Source organism: Chrysemys picta, chromosome 11, assembly GCF_011386835.1.
Source record: "Chrysemys picta bellii isolate R12L10 chromosome 11, ASM1138683v2, whole genome shotgun sequence".
NCBI lineage: Eukaryota > Metazoa > Chordata > Testudines > Emydidae > Chrysemys > Chrysemys picta.
This window is the reverse complement of record NC_088801.1, coordinates 34,367,338-34,382,105: the sequence shown is the minus strand read 5'-3', so window position 1 is coordinate 34,382,105 and position 14,768 is coordinate 34,367,338.

Genomic DNA, 14,768 nt, shown 5'->3' with positions numbered 1-14,768 from the left:
TTCAACCTGCAGTATCTTCATTCTAAAACTAAGGTCACCAGGACTGTTATTACTGACCATCAATATGCTGATGACTGTGCTATCCTCACGCAAACCAAAGCTGACTTACAATCCACCCTAGATCTTTTCTCAGGTGCCTATAATAGCCTGAGACTTTCCCTCAACATTGGGAAGATTAAGTTGCTCCACCAGCCTGCCCCAGCACAAGTTGGCCCCCTTCTCAAACAAATTGTCATTGGTGATGAATTCCTGGAAAACATTAATCATTTCTTTTACCTTGGTAGCCACTTCTCCCAGACAGCCAATCTTGATGTGGAGATCAAACGTAGGATCCGTTGTGCCAGTGCGTCCTTTGGAAAGTTGCTTCATTGTGTCTTTATTGACAGAGATCTGCGGTTGGAAACTAAGATCCTGGTCTACAATGCAGTAGTCATCCTCACTCTTCTTTATGGGTGTGAGACCTGGGTGACATACTGAAGCCATCTTAAGCATCTGGAATTGTACCACCAGCACTGCCTTAGGAAGGTTGTCTGTACCAGATGGGAAGATCATTACAGCAGTGCCAGCTTTCTCTCTGCAGCTAACATCATCAGCACTGAGGCAAGAATTATGAAACATCAACTTTGCTGGGCTGGCCATTGTGTGAAGATGACTGATACTCATCTTCTGAAGCAAGTCCTCTTTTTTTCAACTTAATCCTGGTAAGAGAACTCACAGGAGACAGAGGAAATGCTACAAGGACACCCTGAAAGTATATCTTAAGAAGGGAGGCATTGACCCCACGAATTGGGAAGAGCTGGCTGGCAATAGACTGCAATGGCATTGCATCATACATCAAGACTGAGAGGGGACATGATAGCAGTTTTCAGGTATTTAAAAGGGTGTCATAAGGAGGAGGGAGAAAACTTGTTCACCTTAGCCTCTAAGGATAGAACAAGAAGCAATGGGTTTAAACTGCAGCAAGGGAGGTCTAGGTTGGACATTAGGAAAAAGTTCCTAACTGTCAGGGTGGTTAAACACTGGACTAAATTGCCTAGGGAGGTTGTGGAATCTCCATCTCTGGAGATATTTAAGAGTAGGTTAGATAAATGTCTATCGGGGATGGTCTAGACAGTATTTGGTCCTGCCATGCGGGCAGGGGACTGGACTCGATGACCTCTCGAGGTCCCTTCCAGTCCTAGAATCTATGAATCTATGACTGTGTCAAAAGACTTGGTAAAGTCCAGGTATATTATGTCCGCAGTATTCCGCCTATCCACCAAACCAGTCACCCTGTCAAAAAAGGAAATCAAGCTGATTTGGCATGATTTGTAATTAGTAAATCTATGCTGGCTGTTAGTCATCGGCTATCCCTTGATATGAGGATGATGTCTGCCAGGGGGAAAAACGTCATTGATGAGACTTACGATGACTGAGGAGTACAATCCATGCTCTACAGGTTTTTCCACGTATATGACAGATGGTTGCTTGTAGAGAGCACAACTGCTCGCCAGGATGCTGTACAGTTTCCTTCCTCCTCTGCTGTTTGTCAGCCTCTTGAGCAAGGTGATTCTCTTCAAAATAGGGTGAGGCTTGATGTATGATGCATGGAACTCATAAAATATGTGTTACAAAAGCATCTCTTAATGAAAGATAATATTATGTACATTTCTTGGTAGCTACTTTTTAAAAACAAATCTTTTTATTTCCTCTGCTCTTAGTACTTTGGTGCCCTCATTTTTCCCATATCTGTAACTCCTTCTGACTCTCTTCTCCATTCCTCACTATGGCATTTTTCAGTTTGATGTTGTAAACACTGATGCATTTGATGGCCCCATTGTACATAGTAGAACTACTCATATGAGTACAGTTACTCATTAGTCTTATACTGTAAGCTCTACAGGGCAGCAACCTGTTTAGTTTTCCTTTAAAGCATATGAACAACTACGACACTCTAATAATAATAATAATAATAATTAATAATTAATTAATAACTGTGAAACAGTCCAAAGATAGAAAAACAAGCAAAGACTGCAAAGAGTCCTTGCTTTGGGACTTCTTTTAAAAGACTATGAATGTTCTGTGTGGGCTGGATTTTAGGGTTCCAACCTGTGTGAGGAAACCAGCTTTGTTTTTCAAAGAAAATCCTAGGAAGATTTAAATCTGAATCAAGCTATGGTATCCTTCTGTTCGGTTATTTAAACCATTTATTTTTATATTTCACATTTCCCTTGTGCATGATTTTCCTTTTTCTTCTTATAAATATATATGATGTGCATTGAGACATAAGTGATGGGGGTAATTTTATGACACACATTGTCTGCAAAAAAATGTTATCCAAAAAGGATTGTGTGTCTCAAGTACTCAAAGGACAAGAAAGTGTGTCTTTTTTGTTTGTTTTGGAGTATCAAGGGCTTTCAGAGGAAAGGAGGGAGTAGGATGATAATGACTGTGTTTGCAGCTACAATCTGATGGTCACGGAGGTGTCCAGTTGAGTGCAGACAGGACACCAAGGACAAAACAAAGGTGAGGAGTTCGTGACAGTACTGTTGTCTATTTTCTAGCAAACTTTTCCAAACTGAACCATAACTAATGTTCAATTTTGCTTTATCTTTGCAAATAAGTTAAATTGTCAAGCCCTTAGTTTTTGTGCATCAGATACAAACACCCACCACTCAAAATTCTGCCAATCAAACTGACAGCAGCCGCCAGCACATTCTACCCTTTGCCATTTTTCTGAGTAGCCAACTCACAGCCGGAGGGGAAGGAACATTTCAGAACTTCTGAATTGTTTAAAAATTGCAAAACATCAATGCCTAAAAAAAACCCCCAACAACCCTGCAGTCTAAACAACAGTTTAAATAGAGTACAAAATGGGTAACAGGGCTAGAGCTTTTATCTTCACATTTGTGTGTGGGAGGGGTTGTGTTGTATTGGTTGAAGCATTGCACCATGAGTTGGAAGAACTTCCAGGTCCTATTCCTGGTTTGGCCACTATCTGCTGTGTGACTTTGGGCAAGTCAGTTATTCTCTTCCTGCTTTAGTTTCCAATCTGTAAAATGAATGAATAATATCTACTTCACAGGGGTGTTGTAGGGGTTAATGAATTAGTGGCTCCAAAAGCCATTGAGATTCTTGAGTGAAATGCACTATGAAAACTATAAAGATGGTCTACGGATGGCTCACTGCCATTTCTAACCATCCATTTTGTGTGGGATGAATATAACATACCCATGCACACAAGCATTCACTTTGCAGCCTAAATACCTTTTAAATGTAATTTCTTTGTATCTTTTACATAGGCAGTTACTTAAAAAAACAACAACCTTACACTACAAGAGAGTTTAGGTTTCAAAGTTAAGTACTCAAAAGTTAGGAGGTGCCAGGATTAAGTTTGCCCATTAACCTTTAATTCGCTCTTTTGTGTTTGCATTATGACAGAATCTTAATTACATGATCACATACTTTTTGTTGCATAGGACCCTTGCCTTATTTAGTGCACAAGATGTATGATGAATAAGGTAAAAGGCTGCAAGAGAGTGGATGTTATTTGTATTTAAGGCACCACACTGGGACCTTGGAGAGCTGGGTTCTATTTCCTGCCTCAGCCACAGGCTTTTTATGTGATATCAGGCAAGACTGCCAAACTGTACATGGGGAGATGAATTACAGTTGCAGAGACTTTTAATAATAGAGTTTCCCAACATCTGAGTGTTGACCATAAAAACGTAATATTTTAATATAATTCTTATGTGTGTATATATATATATATATAGTGACAGACCCAGACCAGTGGGGTACAGGAGTCTGGTAGAGGGCAAATATATTGGTCACTTGATGAGTAGTTTTCTGTTCCCTGAGTGACCAGAGTAGGGGCTGCACTAGAGTAATCAGGAACCTGCTAGAACCAGTTAAGGCAGGCAGGCTAATTAGGACACCTGGAGCCAATTAAGAAGAAGCTGCTAGAATCAATTAAGGCAGGCTAATCAGGGCACCTGGGTTTTAAAAGGAGCTCACTTCAGTTTGTGGTGTGAGTGTGAGGAGCTGGGAGCAAGAGGTGCAAGGAGCTGAGAATGAGGGTGTGGGTGTGCTGCTGGAGGACTGAGGAGCACAAGTGTTATCAGACACCAGGAGGAAGGTCCTGTGGTGAGAATAAGGAAGGTGTTTGGAGGAGGCCATGGGGAAGTAGCCCAGGGAGTTGTAGCTGTCATGCAGCTGTTACAGGAGGCACTATAGACCACTGCAGTCCACAGGGCCCTGGGCTGGAACCCGGAGTGGAGGGCGGGCCCGGGTTCCCCCCAAACCTCCCAATTGACCTGGACTGTTGGTTCTTCCAGAGGGGAAGGTCTCTGGGCTGTTCACCAATCCACATGGTGAATCTCTGAGGCAAGAAAATCCACCAATAAGCGCAGGACCCACCAAGATAGAGGAGGAACTTTGTCACTCTCTATATATTTTAAAAACGCAAACTGAAAAAACAGAAATTCCATCATGTGGAACCGTATTGACCCCTCACTTGGCTCATTAGCATTGTTATAATCCAGGACCTTTAGACCCATAGCACAGTCCTGTACTGTTTGAGCTAAAAGTGAAACTGGTAGCAGTAGTAGGCTGTTATCCTCTGTGTGGACCAGCCATTAAAAAGGCATGTAACACACACTTTGTGAATGGCTTACAAATATTTGGCAGGAGGGATATGTTAGGAATCAGGATTCTTTTCCTCGTTCTGAATTATGGTCTAATAGTTATCATCCATACAGCCAAGCATATAGATTTGGCATATTCAGCCTGAAAAGTAGTGTGCCTAAGTGGACTAGACTCTAGCTTGATATTTTAGAGACAAACTTCTATTGTCAGCTCAGCCAAATGTGACGTTAAGCAAACGCTCAGCTACCCCATCTGTAAAATGGGGGAATGGCACTTGCCTGATTCTGAAAAGAGGGGTCAGAGGGCTTGCTCCATAATCAGCACTGTGAAATGTACAGAATTATTAACAGAAGTCAGTGGAAGGTTGCCTTCTGGCTCCTAGCCCTGAACACCTTCCCTTAGGCCAAATGGAGCATGGGGGGGGGAGGGTGGAGATTGCTGCTGCAGTGTTTATTTTGTGTCTGGAGCTCTCTCTCTCTGTGCCTACCACACAGGAGGCCTAGAATTATGCTCAGTGCAGCTGGTATGTAGGAGCTTCATGGGGCAAGAGCATGATGAGTGCAGATGAAGGTCAGTAGAGCTGGAGCATATTCAGTACAAATAGAATGTTTGGAGACTTTAGCAGCCAGCCTCTGAAACGCTTTACTGGACACATGTTCAGCAACAAAGGGCAAATTGCAACTTTCAGAGGTTTATAACTCAATCAAATCAGGTTGGATTTTTCATGGGCCAGCAAAATGCACCTCCCTGTGCTGGGACTATCCCCCCTGCTTCCAGATTCCTTCCCCAAAGCATGGTGACGCTATAGTTCTAACAAGAAATAGTTAATTTTGCCAATGCTCCGTTTTTCTGTCTTTTCCCCTAACATAATTCTCAGAAAGGGATGAAACATTTTTGCTGAAACTTTCCAAAAATATTCAGCCTGAAACAGATCATAGCATGAGAAATTTCAGACCCCACGGTTAAAGTATGGCAAAGTTATAAGAACCTGAAAGCAGGACTTAGTTAGTCAACCTATAGAAACTTAACTGTAGGCATCACTATCCGCTCTGCTTATAATTAATTAGAGAATATACATACCATGTCTTCTTTGATAAATCTCTAGACAATAGAGGATGTAAAATACACAGTATTGTTATTTTAATAATATGGCACTATAATGCTAAATCCTTGGGTTAATTTTTTTCTGAATATTTCTTTGCCCCTTATTTAGAGCTCTACTGTGAAGTGATATAGCTTGACAAATGCTTCCATTACAGCATTTGTACATGCTATTTCCTGTTAATAGAAACCATCAGGAATACACTAGTTAATAGCGATGATGTTCAAGGGTAATGAGTCCAAAACATTTTTTACAAATTTCTCAGATGGATGGAGTAGCTTGAGAATATATTAGTGTCTGGATGGAGCTCTGCTTATTTCCTTGGCCACACAAAAGCTGATCCTGGTTTTCTGGGAAGAAAACCCAATCAGCAGAAAGTTTATCCTAACACAAAAGTCCTTCCCCACTAATGTCCCACAACCCAGTCCAAGAAGTATTTTGATCAGCTAGAAAGTATGTTGTTAAGCGGTAACACTGCGAAGGACTGTAGACGTCTATATAAATGTGCAGGTTCTTTAGTCTATTAAAAACACATGGTGGGGGACTCTACTTTGTAATAAGCTTTGTTTAATATTTTTCTTAGTTTTCCTTTATTTCCTTGTAATCCTATCCACCGATTGAAACTGTGGAGTCTTGTGGGGGGTTATGGAAGGAGATCATTCAAATGAGCTCTGCCTCCAATATGCAGAACTCTTTGCCCATACTCTTTGAACTCCCTCCCCAACCAGCTCCACTGAAACGGAGAGGTACTTCAGCTCCAGGCTCGTGTGACACCCCGTTTGGGGAAGAGCCCTATCCTGCATTCATCTGGATTGTGTTCTTTAAAATAACAACATGTTTAAAGGTATCTCCTTCTCGTTAGCTGTACCCACGTATGTGCAGAAAGCACAGTCACCAGGTAGAGGGAATGGAACTCATGTACATCGGTTCAAACACTGTCAACTTGGCTGCCAACTTGGCAGCCCAAATAGATTAACCAGTGAAGGAAACTTTTAAACACTTGGGCAGGACTAACATACTTCATCCACTAGAAAGCAGTGAAGAACAGGGAACCAACCTTCAGCTCCCAAACCTGTAGATGCCCTACATACAATAGACCACCAGAAGGGCTACTCTCTGGTGTTCTATAAAAAGGAAGTAGAAATATTCTCACTTCATAATTACTCTGTAAACAGGGGTCAGGCTTTAGATTCTGTTATGATAAAATGACTTATTGCAGCTTTCATTTAGGAGATCAGGCTTGATACAAATCTAAACAAAGTAAACAATAAATCTAAACAAATGAATCTTTTCACATTGCTTCTTGTTAACTGATGAAATAATGAATTCCACTGTCTTGATTCCAGGTAATTATGTGGCATTCATACATACATCAGTTTCAACGCCATGCTTGTTTAAAAAAAAAAGTGGGGGAGAATTATGTCCTGCACAGTAGTTGCAAAATGGCACCCTTACAATAGAAATTAATCTATTAGGCCTCCCAGCTAGAACAAATGTAAGGAGTTGAGTTTCTCCACAGTTGCAGATCTTCAGTTGCATGATTCATCACCCACCAGATCTGTTTTACTTTTTCATTTCTGTGCATATAAAAGTTCTGTCCTCCAACAGTTTCAGAAAGCAAGAATCTTCTGTATTTCACACAAGAATGAGGGAGTCAGCATGCAGAGTGGAATCAGGCTGGCATGAACACCAAAACAAAGCCAGTTTGGTCTAGTTTTAGGCCAAACCACTTCGATAATGTTCTTTCAATAAAGAGTTGTTGGAGGTTCGATTATTATTTAGATTAGCTATTTGCACTCTTAATAAGAAAGGGTCAGTTTTACCATGTGTTGATTTTTCATTTGTTCTCCTGTATCCCAAACAAGACAATACTAATAATGAAAAATAAAAATAAATCCCAATTCATTCTGCAAATCTGCTTTACATATTTTCTCTTCTAGGACATCTGTACGTTGCATACTTTTGCATTCTCCCCTAGCCCATTTCTTCTCAGCTGCTCCATGTTTTTACATCTCTCAGGAGGGGTTAATTCTTTACAGCTGCATCCTGCTTGCCATTAGGCTCACATGTGCACATTATTAATCTTTTCTATTGCTACAGTAACTCCCAAGGCTTTAAACACCCCCTACCTAAAACTGGCCCCTTTCCAAAAAAAACTTTTTGTCTTCTTCCTCTACAAGATAATTTGGTCCCCTGCAGGGTTTACATTGTTATTTAGCACAATTGCTTAAGTATAGTTCCTTATTTCCAAGAAATAATTTACAAATTGGAGTTCAATTTAGAACTCTAAACCCAAGAGTACTAAATATCTCTGGTGATTATGTGGTGGATGTGTGATTTCTGTGTAATTTTCTATTTAAAGAGGGCATACTTTTTAAAAAAAATCTGTTTTGAAAAATATATGTAGTTTAGTGATTAGAACACTAATATGAAATGCATTTGTAATGTCAACTGACCTAACTAAATCTGTGCACTTATGTAACTTAGAGACAAATTCTGCTCTTGTGTAAATGTGGAGAAACTCGACTGATATCAGAAGTACACCTGTAACTGGAGAGAGCAGAATCAGAACCTTAATTTCTGCGTACTAGACAGTGTCACGCACTTAAATTTGTAGGGTTTACTTATCAATGTTCTCTGTTAAATTTAAAAATGCTAAATCAATATAAAATGTTTATATCAGTGATCAATTATGGATGTTTAAATGCACGCCGTCTCTCTCTCTCTGTATTGCTGTATCTTTCTCGCAAGAGATAGACATTTATTTCATCATTCTGCACTCTGACAGACATGACTGATCTGGTCATTTCTCTCTCTGCTGTTGTCTTTGCCTCTCTGATCTGTTTCCTTGATTTTTTTTTTAATACATTTCTTAGGTACTGATTGGACGTCCTTATGACACCTCCAAACTTCAAAATATATCATTTATTTTGAAAGTTAGGTTTGTTATAATAAAGCATTAAGATACTCCAGGCAGTTCATTTCTGGATGATTACATGCTTCCAATAGTGTTATAATGCACTATTATATTGAGTGATTTTAAACACCTGACAAGTGCAATAATCCCCCAGAACTGCATGGCCTGGAGCATCTTATTGCTGTTATGAAACAGAATTTATCAATAAAAATAAGAACAGCCAGACCTATTTATTTATTGGGCATCATGGCACTGGTATGACATCGCTGAGGGCCAATCAGTTACCTCTGTTTGTGTCCACCATTCTAAAACCACTTCCTAATGTGAACAGTAAAACCAAATACTTCTAAAAAAAATATTGAACTATTTTGAGTTTAATGTGCACAAAGGAAATTTAAAGGTGAGTTAGTTGTAATTCAGACACATGACCTGTTTAATATATACAGAAAACCTCCCTGTAGACCAATTAAAAAAACCTTCCAAATAATGTTGACTCTTAAATCACATAGTATTCATAACTTCAGTGAGTTAAATTTTATCACTTCAGATAGGAAATCAATAAGGAGGGGATGGAGGTGGGTGGAAATTGCATCAGGACAATAACCAGATTTGAACTGCATTGTGCACTCTTAAAATTTTTAAACAAATTTACTTTTTTGTTCCTCTGTGTATAAAAGTTCTGTCCTTCAACAGCTTCAGAAAGCAAGAATCTTCTGCATTTCATACACGGATGAGGGAGTCAGCATGCAGAGTAATATCGGGCAGGCATGGACACCAAAACAAAGCCAGTTTTAACAGCACACTGGTTGGAGGAGGTATAAGAATGCAGAAAGTAACAATGCTGTGTAGATTATTTTCTCATTAATGGTAACAGTCTAGTGTAAATATGTTTAGTGCTTAGAAACTATAATATGTAAAGCTTGTAATGTTAGCTAGCAATATTCTGCAGCACATAGTGGTGGCATCTAAGCTATAGTCAAATGGAAAGTTGTGGAAAGGACAGATGCAATAAAATGATATTTTTCTGTTACATATATAAAAATAGAACTTCAGGAATGTCATGGCTGACATATTTAGCTGCTGGACACTGAAAATCCTCCCTGTGACTCTCAATTTGAGACTGGGACTATGTCAGAGTAATCAAGAGCTGTAATATTATTGTGCACAAGCAGTAGGGGTGTTTTTCCTGCTCACTCTTATTTAAGGGAAAATCTATTCAAATATAATTGGTTATCCTTGAAATAAAAGTATACGGGGGGAGGGGAGAAGGAGTTCTGTGTATATGCTGCAAATAGAAAAGAGAGAAATGCATCCTGTGAAACTATTGTGCAATGGCAGTGACTCAGTCGAGTGACTATATTCCAACTATTTAGACTCATGATAATAGTAACAAGAAACTTAAGATGCATATTAAAAGCTAAAATGTGACTTCTTAAATGTCATAGCCCAGTCATCCTCTTCACCACCTGCGTGTATAGATTGATATTTTTGAAGTAAAATTCAGTATATGTAATGGAGAAGCCAACATGATATACAACATGTACAGTTATCCCTAGTGCCACACACGTGGTGGAACATTCCCAGCCAAAGAAGCCTCAGTGAGTAATGTGAGCAGGATTTGGCCCAATGGAGTTCCAGAGGTTAAATATTAAGAAATGTTTTGTGTCTGCACAGCTGTCAAGTCACACACAGAGACACATCTTGTGTGTGTGTGTGTGTGTGTGTGTGTGTGTACACACACAGATATGAATGAATGGCTCTGATACAGGTCTCAGAGGCACTGACAATGGGACTTCCGCTCACACAATGTTTGCAAGAAGGGGTCCTGATTGTTTTTAAATTCATGTTATACCACAAAAAGAAAGACTTGGCTGTAAATTATTTCTATTGATGTACAACACGGAATTAACTCGAATAATGCATTAGTAGAAGATTGCAGTCCTAAGAACACAGGAACTGCCATGCCAGAGCAGACTAAAGGTCATGCTAGTCTAGTATCCTGTCTCCAAAAGCAGCCAGTGCCAGATGCTTCAGAGGAAGACACAGAATTGCTATAAGAAGGTAATTATGCAGTTTTCCCATGCAGCAAGATATTGGCCTACCCCTGGGGTAACCAGCCTAGGTCCTGAAGCATAAACATTGATAGCCTTTATTTTGTTTTGTTTTTCATCCCAGCTACTAGTGTAACTGCAGGTACTACTCTTATCATAGATGTGTTTAGCTTTTTTATTTTTTAATTTGTTAATTGTCATTTTTTTCCCTAGTACCTCTACAGCAATGAGTTCCTAGGGTCAATTATGTGTTGCATAAAAAATGTATTTCATTGTGTCCATTTTAATGTACTTTTAAAGTCCCATTGGAAGAGCCCTACCTGTGTTGCACTATATAAGTTGTGTGATTCTGAAGTGGAAACCAAGCAAACCTGTTGTTCCAGTGGGGGATATTAACGTCGTTTTAATTTATTACAACAATGGGAATAACTAAACCTTAAAAATACTGTACTGATACTGTAGAAGTATATAGAGAATCTTGTTCCCATGGAACTTCTATATTATGGGGTAAAGTCTTTTAGCTTTTAGAACTTGATTAACTAGCAGCTTGTGGGCAAAGATGAGATATTTTATGACTCTGTTCCATAGTGTGAATCGTAATTCAGTAGAATTCTTTGTGCATTATTATACCCGGCTCTGCACAATAATCTCCATATCTTGTGAATAAGGTTCTAAATCTAATCCTTTTAGTATGTTTTAGTGCAAATATTTTAATCTCGCACACCCCTATATTTTTAACTAGTTCCAGGCTTTCCCCTCCTTTTACTCTCTTCACATACTACATTTTTCATACTGATGATGGGCAGCATGATGGCAAGCGTTTCTGCCACAGAGCTTTGGAGATAAAGGCCATCAAGTCAGCAGCATGTGCCAGTTCAGTGCCATGAAATAATCCTTGACCCTTATTTTACCCTTCCCTGAGGTACCTGTTCCACTGAGTGACCCCATCTTGCTTGCTGCTTTGAGATTTTGAAACTAGCTGCTAACTACTGTGGATGCTTTTCCTGACCTTACTGGTGGGAATTGAACCAAAGTCTCTCAAGTGCTGGAGGAGCTAATTAATATGTATCTGATTCCAGGAAAGACTCATTACTTTATAGATATTTATATAAGAGGTATGTCTGCTATAATGGTTAATAACTATGAATAAAGTGTCACTTCTGATAGAGGAATAAAGCTTTTGTTTAGATATGGATTTTTAGTTTTATTAAAAAAATTACAAAGTATGATTATGGTAATCAGGTGAGTGTTTCCATACAGCCATGTAAAGTTTTTATCTTTCTCTTATTAGTTTGAATCTTCTCTCCTGTCTCCCTCCCACTATCCTCCCTATCCCCCCAAAAATCTAGAAGAATTTCAAAACAGTATCAAAGTTTTATCGGACAATGACAACTCTGTGGACAAGGCTAGGACAGGTTTCTATGGAATTAAATGTAAAGGAACACTGGATGAACTGGTTCAGAAATTATAAATACCATTTTTTAGAACTGAAGAGAGATGTACCCAAATCATAAAGTTAGTATGGATTTTACCAACTTTGGGTGGTTTGGATTGGGAGAAGGAGGATGTTCAGGTCCCCATCTTTAGAACTAAACTTAACCCTTTTTAAAGGTTGCAGAATGTTCAGGCACATTTTATCACATCCAGTTATAGAGAGAATTGGGGCCCTGATCATTGGATCCACTACAGAGGACTGTTACCCCAAGGTTCTGAACTGTCTGCACATGAGTACAAGGGTCCATGCCAGTGAGTAGAACTGGAGACATAACAAGAGAGCTTTTATTCATGGCAGTTCCCATCCAGTTTTGCAGACTCCGAATGTTTGGACAGGTAACCAAACTTGTTTTGCTTATTCAGGTGGAACCTAAAGTCGAAACCTATTGTTGTATTAATATTTTTCTTGGTTTCCAAAAATTGCCAAACCTGGACATATAGGAAATGATTTTCCATTTTGCATTTCCCCTCTGCCTCTGCATGCCCATGGAAGGGCTGCTCACAGTCTGGCTCAATGTTTGGAAGATTGGGCCCTTGCTAATTTATTTTTCACTTGAAAGTTATCATTTCTCTGGGCAGCTCTCTATGGTGCATATATGACAAGAGATTTAGTCATAGTAGCTATCATTTAAAAAAACCAACCACTTAAATAACTGAAAGTCCCATGGAAATTTTATATCTTCATTAAAACTAAAAAATGTGGCTTTGGGGTAAAATGATGCTCATGCAGTAGATACATGATAGGGAGTAGATCCAGGATTGGACCAGGTCCCTGCTGGCAGAGGTTTGCTGTGTGTTGGAGAAATGGGATTCTTCTACCACCATACAGCTCACTTATGCTAAAAGTCAGTGGTGCCAAGTTTCTGGCAGGCTGTCTGAACATACATTACAAATTGAGGTTCTGGGCCACAACTGTCCCAAGACTGTTTGTCCCTCTCACTCATACATTGTGCTAACTTCGCTGCTGAGGGGTTCCTCCCCCTTCCCATTCTTCTCTATGTCCTATTTCGCTCCATTGCAGTGTGTGCTAAAACCATCTTCTGCCTCTGCACTTACCCCAGGCCAATGGAAAGAGAGGAGAGTATTCTCAATGGTTGTATTGTGGAGTAGTTGTGTCCAATGAGCCACACACCCACATTTCCATTGCATATGCAAGTACGGGTTATGTACAAGGGCCACTTTACAAGTATGGGAGGGGCACATTGATCATGGACTGCATTGTGGTCAGTCCTTGCTATGCTATTCCTATTGCTATCTGATTTGAAGTGAAGCCAATGGTAAAACAAATCCAAATTTGTGTGTACTTTTAGGAAGGGGTGCAGACTGACTGCTAGACTCTAGGCTAAATTGTGGCTGCTTACAGTGGTTTGGTAGAGGGAAAGGGGGTGAGGTGCCCCGTTCCTGCCTTCTTCCACCCATGCCCGTGCAGGATGCAGACATTGTGTGTGTGCGCGCGCACACCATGAGTGCAAGGGAGAAAGGGGAACTAGTACGGTCAGAAGGGGGCAGAGCTAGGTGCAATGGAGGCAGTGAGCTTGAGCCTGTGGTCACTGGTAAGCGGAGCATAGCACACATTACACATATTCTATAAATGTAGTAACTGCACACATACCCTGCCGCCACCCACGTGCTTCTGGACCGTTTTACAGCCAGATAATGCAGCTGCAGTGCACCTTTTCCCCAAGCCCAGCTCAATATATAAAAGAAAGAAATGAGAGTAAAGACGTTACCCTAGTAAGTCTGAGGCTAGACTTTTGTTATAAATTCAAGGTGACTGGGTCTTGTATTGTGTGGATTGGGGTCCTGCAAAGAGCATTTGATGATAATGCATTTACTAACTGTTCTTATATAGAGATTTTTCCTCTGTAGACATCACAGTGGTTAAACTAGAGGTCAATATAATTTGTCCCATTGTACAGGTGGGGAAATGGAGTACAGAGCAATGAAGTGACTTGTCCATGGTAACCCAACGGGTCAGGGAGTGGAGGAAGAGAAGGAAGAGGTCCTCCCTCATAACTCCTAGCCCAGTGGTTAGGATACTCACCTAGCATATTGGAGAGCCCCTATTGAAGTCCTCCCTCCACCTGAGGGGTGGAAGGGATTTGAATTGGGCTTTAGTGCCTCTCAGGAAAGTGCTGTAAACACTGCACTATGGAAAAACCTGAGCTGGGGCTCCTTCAGTCTCTCGAGCTGAAGCTGGTCTACTCTGGATAAATACATGGGTGGCACGTGAACACCCCCTTTGGGGAGGCTAGCCATATGGCCCCGCCCCTTCTGCCTGAGGTCCCATCCCTTCCACATCCTCTCGCCTGCTAAAGCACCAAGCAACCCCCTCCCCCCGCGGCTGGAGGAGCCCGGCCAAACTGCCAGCCCCTGAGTGCTGGCCTGACCCCAGGCCACTTTCTGGCCCCAAGCACAGGCCCAAACCCTGGGCCGCTGGGCAGCCTGCCGCACCCCTGGGTCCCCAGCTGGTCCCTGATCATCAGCCCATCTCCTGGGCTGCTGGCCGGCTAACCCTGAGCTGCCCCCTTGCCCGAGCTGCCTTGGGCTTCCCTGGCCACTAACCAACTGAAGCAGC